The following is a 10,000-nucleotide window of genomic DNA, read 5'->3' as shown; positions in this document are numbered from 1 at the left end:
ATTGTACATTTGCTTAATTATTAGGTTCATAGGTTCATACTAGGCTATCTGCCCTAGGGCATTTATAAGCCTAGCCAGAGTGTGTATGGCTTTCGCCACCCATTTTAAATTAATTTTGCTATGCCCTTTTTCGAGGTTAGTATACTGTGCCTCTGTCTAACAGTGATACAGAAGTGATACCCAGGGTAAATCTATGATCTCCCATCCACTCATCAAGATTCCTCTTGAAGAGAGTCAATGTGGGACTCTGCCTAACCTGGACTGGGATTTTATTCCAGAGTGAAGGGAGTCTCTGGGTTATGAATCTGTCCCTCCAGCATGTCCTATTTATTTCAGTGCTGAGGTTCAAGTCCCTCGAGCGCGTAGCTCGATGGGATTTGGATTTTCTGAGGTACAGCATGTCCATTAATTCCGTGTTGGACATGGCTTTATACGTCAGGCACAGATCGCCTCTGGGCAGGCGGTATGCCACTGAGTAGAGCTGGAGTTTCTTTAACCGGGCAGCATACGGCATCTGTTTGAGCCCCTTGATCCTCTTGGTGAGGTACTTTTGGGGTCTTTCCAGTTGCTGCAGGTAAGCAGCAAAGGGGGCATTGTACTCAATTATGGGCCTGATGAGGAATGAGTAAAGAGGCACGATGACCTACTCTGATCTAGATGTGAATCCCTTCATGATTAGGTGGGCTATATAAAATATTTTCCTAACCACTTTGGCCACGTGGTTGTCAAATGAGAGTTTGCTATCAACTTGGGTCCCCAGGTCCCTAATTACTTCTTCTGTACTTAATGGATTACCACCTATGTGGTAATTTGTGGGCACTTTGTTTTTGCCAAAGGGGATGACTATACACTTTTTGGCGTTTAGCTTGAGGCCATGGCTCTGGCACCAGTTGTCCATTTCTATGAGGCCCTTTTGGAGGATGCTTGTGTCGGCTGTAGAGTCTATTATGGTGCCCAGTTTGCAGTCATCTGCAAACTTGGTCAGCCACAGTCCTTCCATGTTGGCCTGTACCTCCAAGAAATATATACCGAACAAGTGAGGTCCCAGGACTGAGCCTTGTGGGACGCCACTTGTAACTGGTTTGGAGTCTGACATGGCTCCAGCTATTCTAACCATGTGGGTTCTGTCCTTGAGCCAGTTTGCAACCCATCTAGTGACATAGGGGTTTATATTTAAGCTGGTGAGCTTATCTATAATGCCCGAGTGGGGTATTGTATCGAAGGCTTTTGCGAGGTCCAGGTAGGCTGTGTGGACCACCTTCCCCTTGTCATTGGCCTTGGTGACTGTTTCAAAGAAATTGACCAGGTTTAAGAGGCAGGATCTGCCCTTAACAAAGCCAAACTGGGTAGGATCCAGTGTCTGTAGGTCCCCAAGCTAGTGAGACTTATGGGGCGATAGTTTCCAGGATCCGTTGAGGCACCACCTTTGTGGAGAGGGACCACTGTGCTGTACGCCACTCTTTGGGTACATATCCTGTAGTAAGGCTGAGATTGAACAGTAGTTTTAGGTTTGGGTTTAGCTCTTCTTGGAGTTCATGTAGGATGCAGCCCGGGACACCGTCTGGTCCCATTGATGCTGTGTTTCTTGCTTTAGAGAGGGCAGCTCTTACCTGGGCATCTGAGATGTCAGGGAGGCAGCACTCTGCTGGGATAGATATTAGCCCTTTTGGTGGGGGGGGGAGAAGTTTGCGCTGAACCTGTCAGCTAGGATGTTGGCAATGTCTGTGGGTTTGGTGTATTTTTTGTTATTTTGGACTAATTCTGAGCATATCTGGGAATTCCCACCCAGGTTCCTAACATAACTAAAGAAAGCCTTGTGATTATCCGTAGTGTCCTGTGCAAGTTTTCTCTCGAAGCTGGCCTTAGACGATTTTATGAGTGCCTGTAGTTTTTTGCTAATACTGATCAGAGATGCCTTCCATTTTTGGGATTTTGCTCTATCATGTAGTAGCTTCCTCCTTCTATTGTACAGTTTGTTTATGGCTGGGGTCCACCAGACAGGACGTCTGCCTTTGGAGGATTGGGTCTTGGTTTTATTTGGGATTGCATGATCCATGCATTCCTGAAGGTGTTCTTAGAATACATTTATAAAGGATTTTGCGGTCTGGGCCGTATTATCCACAGGCCCGGGGGCTTTGAAGGATTCCACCTCGGTTTTGAGGAGTGTAAAATTTGCTTTAGAGAAGTTTTCCACTGTGGTTTTCTGGGCATGGGGTGGGGTCGGGATGTCAATATCCAGTGAGATTAGTTTATGGTCTGATCTTACCAGTGAGGGATACACTTCTGGTCTGGAGTATAGAGTCCCCATGTTGGTGATGATCAGGTCCAGTATGTTTTCCCCTCTTGTGGGAGTGGTAACAAGTTGTTCCATAGCATTTGAGTTTATAAATTCTAGGAACCTTTGGGCTAGGGTGTTGGAGCTAGAGTAATGCTCCCAGTCTATGGTTGGGTAGTTGAAGTCACCCAATATAATGGTGTTTGGAGAGACCTTCATATTTTCCAGTGTTCTCAGGAAGGCAGAGTGGGGTTCCTGGGTTTGAGAGGGTGGTCTGTAGCAGGCTATAAGCTGGAAGGCAGTTTTACCCACTGTTAGTTGCACATGGATAGTCTCTGATGCTTCATGCTGTGCCACCAACCTGGAGGTGTGGGTATCTTTGACGAATATTGATACTCCCCCTCCATTTGTTGTTCGGTCCAAGTTTTGGGGCCGAAAAGCATGGTATGAGGTATAACCTGGTAGTGCTGGGGTGCTCTCGAGAGCCTTGAACCAGGTTTCTGTTACTGCACAGATATCGATGTTCTCCATGCTAAGGAGAGTTTCGAGTGCATGCATCTTGAGGTTTAGACTTCTGGCATTGAGTAGCATTACTCTTAGTTTTTTATCCCTTGTGATACCTATGGAGGTGGGTTTGTCTTTTGAGCCTTGCCTAAAAAGGCACTATGGGGGTAGCAAGAGCCTTTGCCAATATCCGAAAGCCCAGGGGTGACAGGTGCAAGCCGTCCCTAGCGAAGCATCGTGGCTTGTCGAGCATGTCATCCCAGGCTGACAGGCATTGGATCCCCTTTGAATGACACCAATACTTAAGCCACTTGTTGAAATTGATAATCTTGTCTTCATACTGTGGCATCATTCTTGGTGAGGGTAAGATGCTACTCAAGGTCAGGGTCATACCGGCCTGGGCTACATGCTCAGAGAGCTCCTCTATGTCTCTTTTCATGTAGTCCAGGGAGGTACGTCTCAGGTCATTCACACCAGCATGGACAATGACTGAGTCATATTTGTACTTGCCTTGGAGTGACCTGAGTGCTTGTGTTATGTGGCAGATCCTAGCGCCCGACAGGCAGATCACCATGACCTTCTCCTTGCTCAGCCTGGTGAGTGGGACGTCAGTGTGCCTGATGATAGAGTCACCTATTACAAGTGTATCAGGTGTGTTGTTTAGCCTTAAGGGCTGTGACTGTTCAGCACACTGGCTTTGTGAGCTATGTGTTGCACATGTTTTGTTTTGGGGTAGCGGTTGCTTGGGTGTCTGCTTTGGAGGTCTCCGCTGCTTAGGCAGATTTTTATTTAGAGCCTCCAAGTATGTTTTTGTGTGTTTATGTGTTTGGTTTGCTGTCGTGGTAGGTCTATGTGAGACTGGAATTTTAGTGAGTGTGGTTTCCTTCTCCTCCTGACTGGTTACACCAGTACTGAGTTGAGAGAGCTTAGCCTCCAGTTTGGCTATATGGTTGCATCTCTCACATGTGTTGGAATTTGTTGGGAGGAGGAGAGGGTTGTCTGTGTAAATGAGGCAGTTGAAACATTGCCTCAAGATTCCCAGATTCACCAGCTGGACTGGAGAGGAGATTGACAACTTACCTTTGGACATGCTAGAATAGTATTGGGAATTCCTTTATAATTGAAAAAAAATGGCCAATGGGGAGCAAGGTACTCCAGGGAGAGTTTGTGAGGGTGTAGTGCTTTTAATTTTTTAGTGCTGACTTATATAATTGCTTTAGTGAGCAAGTGCCAGGTAACTTAAATGCAAAAATGACAAACAGTAACTTTCTTTGAGTGAAACAAGGAAATAAGTACAGTAAGCAATGCAGATATCACTAGGGATCCACAGAAGCGCTGAAAAGCCGCATTTTAGGTGGAATTAGCTTTTCAGGGAAATAACAAGCGTACAAACAAAACTAGATTCAGCAGGCCTGGATCTAGTCTATGCTACAGCAAACAAGGTGTACCAATTACAGTAAGAAATAGTTCAAATATGCAGGCACTGTAAGCCTTTAACCAGAAATTCCCAGCTCAGAAGGGCAGAGTCCAGCCTCTTCTCCCACAAGAGTGCAGACCATGAGCCTTCTTAATGTAAAATAACTGGCCTGAAGCCCAGGTGCTTAATTCAGAACTAATACACTTTTAGAATAACAGACACTGAGCCCTCAATCAGCAGTTCCCAGCTTAGAAGGATGTAGGCTACCTGTCCTGCCACCACAGTGCAGCCCACAAACCTTCCTAATGTAAAACAACTGGTCTAAAGCCCAAGTACTTAAACTAAAAGGCTTAGAATAAGTTACACCAAGCAGTAATAAATACAACTGAGTACTTTTAAGATGACGCAAAAGCAAAATAAAGTAGGAAGAAGCACAAATACAGTAAAAGCAGATAACATTTTTTTTTTTTTTTTATAGTGGAAAGAGAGAAAGGAAAGAGAGAAAGGAGTAGTCGAAACTAAGCTAATCATTGATTTATTTACTTATTCACAGTGTGCAATATTTTCTTGGACTCTAAATATGAGTCGTGAGTTTGTAGTTTGAACAACAAGTTTTTAAAGGATAATTAATTAATTAATTTATTTATTAATTAATGAGTAAATTGTTCATTGTATTTAAGGAGATGGGTTTGTTTGGTGAGGTGTTCCATTGAAGGCGAATTGCCGAGGTACCAGGACATGTCAATAAAGGACATTTTTTTTCACCATCTCTGTGGTTGATGTTTCCTATCTGCTTGCAGTTTGGAGTATCTTTTTTGGTAACATAAAGTGATGAATACACTAACATGCCAGCTTATACAGTTATCATCATCAGTTCTAGTCTGGTTCATTTAAGGAATGCATGAAGCACAATAGACAAATGGTGACATTTAAATACACAAAGGGCTAGTTCAGTCAGGGAGAAGAAAGCTGATGGCTTAGATAAGAAAAATTCATACACATTTATACATATTAAAATCATCAGTTTATGCATCAGGTTTTCGTCTTTTGTATTGTTTTATATTATTAATCATACATATCGTAAAGAAAAAGGAAAAAGAAAAAAAATGTATTATAACTATGAAAACTGAAAAGCATATATTAGGTAGTAATACACCCCTGTCCTAAACAACTAGTGAAGCCTGAAACTTATTCTATCATATGCTCACCACTAATGACTCCGTAACTAACTACCACTAGAGGTTATACAAGGAAGATGAAGAAACAGCTTGGTTCCAGTTTGCCAAATGAATATTGTCATTGATGTAGAAAGTAAAATCATTTGTACTGAGAGTGGGATACATTAGAATTTATGAAGAAAATCCAAAATGTTGTACATACACAGAGAAATGTGGGATAAATTATAATGCAATTCTGTATATTTCAGACCATCAGGTCACTAGTCTTATAATTAGTACAAGTCTGCTGCATATGTGACCAATCAAAGAGGACAGCTAGAGCTAGTCTGCTGCATATGTAACCAGTCCATGATAACAGCTAGGTCAGCAAGTTCCTAAGGAATTATTATTATTATTATTACTATTATTATTATTATTATTATTATTATTATTTTAAATGTGTCAGTAGTATCTGTGAAATATCCTAGCTTGAAGTTTTTATGAGGTGATCTTATGATATTCCTGTAATCATTTTATAGTTTCTTCAGTTATGCATTGATTAGAAAGATTTTTGATACAGATCTATAATATCCTGAAATGAACTATGTACAACTTTAGGCATCTGTAATACAGAAATAGTTTTAGATTTCATTTTAATTGAAGTCCACTGTCACTACAGCTACTCTATATATAATGTTATCTCTTCATACTTGTTAATTGTACTCTCAGCATATACTCTGTTTATTATGCATGTTTGTTATTGTTAATGGAGCTTTTCTTCCCAGGCCTCCACTGAAAATGGACTATTCTTGGCCCAGTGGACTTCCCAGTCATCAAACCGAAATAAATAAATAAATAAATAAATAAAATAAATAAGTAAATGAAGAAAGGGATTGTGATTTAATTAATTTATTATTACAGAAATGTTTACTGTTTTAGTCTCTAGCCAAAATAAACTGCTTAGACACCTATTCAAATCTTCCAATAAGAAGTTATCCAGAGCACATTATTTGATAGAAGTGGAAGATAAAGGAAATGTTAAGACGTATAGCCAATGACACACTTCCTTCAAAAGCTGAGTACTTTATTAGCAAATACAAATAATGCTGGATGAACAATCTTTTAAGTCAGGAAAACAAAGTAAGCCTAAAAGCTGATTAAACTTAAATAAATTCAAAATAGTTGAACTGGATAAACATACTGAGTTATTACATTAGTTAAATATTATACAAATGAGTATTACATGGAGAGCAGTAGCACTAAAATTTCTCTGGTCACGATTTAAAATCAGTAGGGTACATGGAACATGAGGTCAAACTTCTCACCACAATGATTTCCTCCAAATATTCTGAGCATGCTGTTTCATATATGCTGAGGTGGTACTGCGGTTTTATAAGTGGGAAAACCTGGAAGGATCTTAATTTTTAAATGTCATAAAATTTCCCTTACATGCACAATATAAGACCATTCTTTTATGTATAGTTTATTTTATGGAAAAAAGCATTTATGTGCATTAATAGCCCAGCATAGGTCCTGACGATACATAGCCACCATAAACATTTAAAAGAATTTATTAGTTCACTATGAACATTTATGTAACAAATGTCAGTGTCAGTGTTAGTGCTTTAGTCTTTTCCTCAACTGATGCATGATCACATAACATATATATTTTAAGGTTAAATTAATTACGTTTTTAAACAGTTTTCTAAATCCAAAATGTCAGCAAAAGGCTCTTCCACAGGAAAAATGTATTTATAACCCAGATATTAAATTTGATGGGATTAAAAAAAAGAGCTTTAATAACAGTGTAAAGGCACATTAGTGGACTGAATTTGAATAAATCTCTGACATATATGCTCCATTAATTGTATCAAATGTCTTTTGAACATCTGATAAGATAACTGAAACACTAGTGTTTAAGTTAGTTTTATGGGTTTGAAAGTATGATGGTGTATATTATGCTGTCAGATTGCAAAATTGTGCATTTTTTCATAAAATTAGTATCTACAATTACATGATTAGTGAGTTTTTTGAACCCTTCTCCCCAAAGTCCTTACTGTAAATCTTTATAAGATACCTGGTCAATGGCTCAAATACCTGCACCCAGTCAGCCCATTCCATCTGGAACAGCTGGAGCTGCACACCAGGCTATGTAATTGACCAGTGACCTATTGATTCCTACCTGAGAAGCAATGCTGGCCCACCCATTCCTCCAACAGTGAGAGTCTTGTGGTATAGAGTGTGGGATGGCTGCAGGGCCTGTGGAGTAGCCTACCCTTCCTTCAGATAGATTACTTAGAGGCTCACAACTGCTTCCTGGGTGGAGAGAGGAGGATGTATGAGTTCTCCCACAAACTCCTACTGTTTCCCTTGCACAGCTTGGGAAATTCCTGACCAATGCAGTGCATGGCAGCACAGCCTTTTGCAAGTAGGTTCTGCATCTAGACTCCACTTGGAGTTGTTAATGTTGCAGGACAAACAGCTTTCCTCCCTATGAAGATAATGAGCTGGCATTGGCTGCTCCTCCTCCTCTACTTGGTCCCTTAAATGCCCATGCCATTAACTGGACATAGGTCACTTGGGGCATAGTCAGGGCCTAATCCCTCTACAGCACTGGGGTCATAACATATATACTTCAAATGAAAAATATTTACCAGGTAAGCAGCTAGAATGGATAAACAATGCGATTAGAATAGTAGTAATAATGTTAACTAGAGCTTTCAAATCTTTGTAAAGCTCATCTGGAAGGTCCTGAGGGCACTGCGTTCTATTATTTTGAAGTGTTGTTATGATTTTCTTAATCAACTCTACAGTTTGGGAATAAAATGGAGGAGCAAGGCTGATATTTTAAGAATTACTGTCAAGAAGTGATTTGGAAGCTGACATTATAATCTGCAGAAACATCAGTATTACACAATACAATGTGCTTTGTCTAATTTGATGCTCATCTATTGATATTATTTATTTATATTGTATTACATTGGTTGATAGAATTTTCTTTATAAAGAATTGATAAAAAATGCCACGCCATCAATATTTATATAGAAAGAATATCTACAGAGGCTGTCTATGTAATAAACTTGAATTTTATATGTAAGAAATATGTACTTGTGTTTAAATATGTGTTTGAAGCAGTACACATTTGTCATAATTAACTGTATGCAATAACTCTGCAGTTATAAGCTGTTCCTGTAATTTCTGAAATTCTGCCTTACTGGTCTGTCAACCACATAAGGATAATGTACTAAAATATGCTCTAATATTCTTTAAAACCAGTCAGTTGTCTTACAAAAGACCATTGGTTGAGATACATTTTGAACTCAAAACTATTTAGTCATAAAGCTGATGACATCTTTAATAAGCATAAACATGGTGTCTTTCAATATAATTTCTTTTAAAACAAACTATTGTTTTGAAGGTGAATAGCTAAGAAGGGGTGAAGGGGTGGCTGCCCCAAGGGCAAGATGTTAGGGGTCACAACTGTCTCATCAACGTAGAAGTGGACTGCCACTATTGAATGAGGATTGCAATTCAACAAGTGCATTCTGTTAATTTGTTTAAACAATCACACCTGTGTGCTGGCCAATTAAGTAAGTAGAAGATAATAGAAGAATAACACACTTTTTGTCCTCAACTTCATTTTGAGGGGTGCGTCAGCTGTCAATGGCTCAGACTATCTAATTGCCTAACTAATGGTCTGATGGACAGTAACTTATAAAGGCCAAAAAAAATCTCTGAGAAGTGTGAGAAGTAGGTCTAATACTGTAAGAGAGTTTAGAAAGTGTGACAATACAAAATTAAAATATATTTTTGATGACTTCTTTGTTATAAGATCTACACAAGCTTATGAGGGTTTCTTTCAAGCATTGTACTTCCAGAGGAGTACATGCTGATTTATCAAAATGTAAAAGCATCAAAATACAGGTGATCAGTTTCAGCATTTTGAAAGTCAACACAGCAAATCATCCATAAAATCAGCAAAAAGAAAAACTAATTTTCCTTTTGTTTTGCATTCAGTTAAGGAAATTCTGAATACAATTTCCAATAGAAATGTTTTTCCTAAGGTAAGGTGTAGTAGGGCAGGGTTACTGTTAACATGCATTAGTAAGGACGGAAAGCGGGCCTTGCCTGCCCATCCTTATCTGGCAAACAAAAAACATTCACATTGCAAGCTTTGTGCCAGATAAGTTATTTGGTGAAACAAACAAAAAAAAAATGAAATAAAGCAGACTTAAAATTATCATGATATGGCCCAAGTGACATGCTCATTATTAGTGGAAAAGCTGAAGATCACACTTTTCTACAAACTTACAGTCCTACCACCTAAAAGCCTGAGTCTTATTAAAGATAGCCTCTTACTTTTGCCATGTATTCTTAGATACATTCACCACTTTTCATATCCTACGGTTATTCTAAAGAGTCTGTTCTATTCATATTCAATCCACTCTGTGAAACAAAACGTCCTCATTTCTCTCATGAGCCTTATACCTTGCATCCTTAAGTTTTATCTTGCTTTTATGCATCCCTTCTTCATTACTAAAATATGGTATCCAGTTTAACTACAAGAATTCCCTTTAGGAACTTAAAGTTTCTGTCATGAAAACCCTCCCACCCCTGAAGATTATATATGTTAACCCTCCTTTACAC

Source organism: Protopterus annectens, chromosome 4.part1, assembly GCF_019279795.1.
Source record: "Protopterus annectens isolate FY-2018-M chromosome 4.part1, PAN1.0, whole genome shotgun sequence".
Lineage (NCBI taxonomy): Eukaryota > Metazoa > Chordata > Ceratodontiformes > Protopteridae > Protopterus > Protopterus annectens.
The sequence above is the reverse complement of the archived record's forward strand: the minus strand, read 5'-3'. Positions refer to the sequence as shown.